This window comes from Andrographis paniculata, unplaced genomic scaffold, assembly GCF_009805555.1.
Source record: "Andrographis paniculata isolate CXL003 unplaced genomic scaffold, ASM980555v1 Contig22END, whole genome shotgun sequence".
In the NCBI taxonomy this organism is placed as follows: Eukaryota; Viridiplantae; Streptophyta; class Magnoliopsida; order Lamiales; family Acanthaceae; genus Andrographis; species Andrographis paniculata.
Genome location: NW_026137513.1, coordinates 1,671,184 through 1,675,105, shown reverse-complemented (window position 1 = coordinate 1,675,105; position 3,922 = coordinate 1,671,184).

Here is a 3,922-nt window from a genome sequence, read left to right as displayed (position 1 = left end):
CCCGCACCCATTAACCAGCCGGGGGCGGAAGAGCCTACTGCTGCTGGACCAAAGGAGGAGCGGGAGACTATTATCACCAAAGAAACCATTGACGGAATCGATGTCACAGTGGAATCTTACAAAGAACAATCCATAGAGGTCCCCGCTGCCATAACCGCTAAAGCTGCCAGTGAAACCGAAGAGGTCGAGGCAGTCATAACAACTCTTCATATCCTGCAGGTGTCTCCACAAGCGACAAAGACAACACTGGGGATGACAGAAGGAGAGCCAATGCCATACAATCCCAAAATACCAGTAGAAATTGGAACACCTTTAGAAACTTTGACTCCGGCGTCAACAAAATTAGATAAAACAATCTTCGATGAGGAGAAGGATGAAGAGGAAAAGAGATTTAGGGAAGAACAAGCTCAGTTGCTCGCCACGATACAACAGTTACAACAAAAGCGACAACATGAGCGACAAAAAAAGAGGAAGATGAAGGTGTTGGCCAAGTTGCTAAAGTATTGGAAGCCGCTGACCCAAATCCAGCTGTGATACAGGAGGTATCTAGAAAGAAAGAAAGCAGAACAACTGGAGTACGAGGCCACGAGGCAACTTGTATTCTTGAGGGAGGTGACCCCCGAACCAGCACCGGATTCCAGGGATAAAAATGAGCTAATGGACATCAGTTCGGAGTCTGAGAGACAGTCACCTACACCCGCGGAGGCAAGTGCCTCAACCTCCAACGCCGCATTTGAAACATTAGGAAAACGACTGGATGAACTCGACAAGGCCATGCTCAGCCAATACATAATACTCCAATCACTAATAGATACATATGCAGGGAATTTGGCTGAGGTACTGACCATTGGCAGAAAGATGAGCGCCGCACTAGAATCGCGCATAGGAGAGCTGTAGACTCAAGCTACAAGCATGGGTGCAACTCAAACAGAAATTCTGAAGGCACTTGTGGCCATCATCCAGCAAAACACGATCCTTATGAAACAACAACTTGATACAACGAAAAGTCTCCATCGAATGGAGGAACTAGTGCGGCAGATGATGAAAAAATCACCCCCGGGACAAGGACCCTCAAGTGAAAAAGAGAAATGATTAGGATCCTCTCCCATGTACATAATTTTTGGAATCGGCAAGGGTTGTACAGAATGATCAATGACACAATAATTTTTGGTAACAAGTGGAATTTATCTTTACTGTATGCCTAACATAATCTGAAGCATGTGTCTTTATTTGAGATACTTTTAATACCTCGGTGCATTAGCCCTGTAATATGTTTTAGAGTAAAGTTAGATAGCTTGCAAACACCAGACTGAGTAATCGTCTCTCAACCTTTATCAATAATGCGAATATTGAGTTAAACTAAGTAACAATTGATATGACTTGTAAAGATTAGTGCCCCTTTCGTTTCAAATTCTCCACACTCAGTAGGGCAAGCGAACTTTTGTCCATCGACTTCGTTCACAAGAGATAACTTGAAAAGAGAAATCCTTAAATATGGTTTAAGACACAATGTAAGCAAAGCAGGGAGGACCTATTACTAGAAAGGGAGCTGAAAAGGCCTAGGTGCGCAAAAATCACATAAGATCATGAGCAGACACAATGTTTGTTTTTGAAACTCTTGATCCCAAAAAAATAAAATAAAATTCGCACCCTTCGGCTGAAGGCTCCCTTAATCAAAAAAATAGTCCCCGCTGAGCGAACATAGTAGACGATACCTGGATAACCTCGCTCATGTTAGATCAAATGACAAGTTTGAATACTTAAGGCTCAATTGTCTCTATTCGAGATTCACATTATTCCCAATCATGGCATTGATCTTAAGCAACACTTGACTGCTTGAACGGAATAACTCTTTGCTATCATAATTTAGTATGTTCGAGGACGAACAAAGGTTTAGTGTAAGGAAGTTTGATGACTCCAAATATGAGCATATTCTCCGCTTGAAAAAACTATGTATTACTTGAATTTCTGTATAAAAACTATCACAAAATATGATTTATGACATACTTTATTGATCTATCTCACTTGGCATGATCCAGGATTGGTTTGTTGAGATTATTAACAATTTTTGCCTTTTTAAACGGTGATTCTGGTCCCGAAAAGCTAAGGCAGAAGAGGCAAGCGATAGCTTTTACCGCTCGCAAGCGATAGCCGCCTCCGCTCGCAAGCGACGCTCTATCGCTCAGGCCAACGACCAAACACCCACCACAGCGATGCAACGGAAACTCAGTGTAAATATCGCCTAAGTGTCCAACCCGCAGCGGTACAGCCATTCCACTACCATCCAACACAGACAAACTCGCTTAGCTGCGCTGATGCCCTCCAGTCTTCCGGCAAACGAGGAAGATCTGCGCCTTACAAGCCCAAGCAAGCGAAGCGAGCATCCTGGGAGTTATGGCCAGCAACTGCTTCAACAGAATAACCGTCACCAACTGCCTAACTTCCTAGCGGTTGGAACTACTTTGTAATTGCTTGCAACTGCTACTTCCACCAACTATAAATAGGGCCAGATATCTATTTGTAAAATATACTTCGAGAGGAGTATACTAGCACTTCATTTTCGCGCATTCTAGGTGTCTTCCTGTCTCCCGAGAGCTCCAACCCTGTAAGGGAGTTCTCAGCACGAATGGCTAAGGGAGTTGAGATTTCTCTTCACCTTTGGCCACCACTTTACTGCTTACTTAGTTTAGTTTATCGCTTTAATTATAGTTTTTGTAGAATTAGAAGTTCCTGCTTTGGTAGTAAGTAATGAAATATCATTTGTTCTTCATCATCACTTCTTCCATACTTTTCACATTATATAAACCCTAGTTGTAAAGAATTTCATTTCGCTGAGAAAGAACGCATAAAAATTGATTATTGAAGCCTTGTCTTTTGTCACAAATAGATTCAAGGTAGTTCAATGTAGTTAAGTACGCGGGAGCCTTGTCGACCTGCTTAATTATTGGTCTTAATTCAAGTTTGATTAAAAAGATGTAATATAAGGGTAAAGCCACTAATGAGACAGAAATCATAATAATTAATGGGACATAGGCGGTAGTCTATTGGGTCATAGAAATTCCTAGTAACAGTAGGTCTATTGGGTCATAGAAATTCCTAGTGACAATAGGGTTTCTTTCTTATAATATTTTGATTTTGGGAGTCATTGAAGTCTTGTTGTAAATCTCTTAACGTCAAGTACCAGCGATAAAAATTCTTTATAATCTGGTTTATATATTTACATTACTCTCTCTCTCCGCTTTCGTATTATACATATATGTTTTGATTAAACCCCAGCACCATCCAGTCATTTCCTCCAGAAAAAATCTAGTCATTGAGTAACGCACAGTTCAGATACAACACCTCTCCATCACTCTCTACCGCTCGATTTATATAAATATATATATTGTGTCATCCGCTCATGTTCCTCTCACTCACCCATCGCTGGCATCTATCCCGCTCACCACCGCTCCGTTCACCGTCGCTCACATTTACCGCTTTCCTTAAATTTCATAGCTTTAGGTTCAGGCTCGCTGCAAAGCGGGTCCTCTTACTGTTTTTTAGCTGTTTTCACTAGATCAAGATTTGATTTAAATTCACGACTTAAAATTCCTGTGTTCGACCTGGAAACTCACAACTTAAAGAGTATAAATAATGATGATAAACGATTCATGTTCTACAACCACAACTTTTTGCTATATTTGATCGCTCACAATAATTCCTTACATCTCAAGTTTCGAACAAAAGTTCTCTGTATTTGAATATATACCAAAATCGTGTTATCAATTGATGTAACAACAAACTAATCAAGTGCAAACCCTAGCCTAAGCAGCTTGTTTGAACTTGTCAAATCCGGTCTAAGATTACTTGTATGGGCTTTTAAGGCTCATGTTGAATACCACCACCTCCAAACAGTGGTTTTGAACATTGAATTTATGCACCA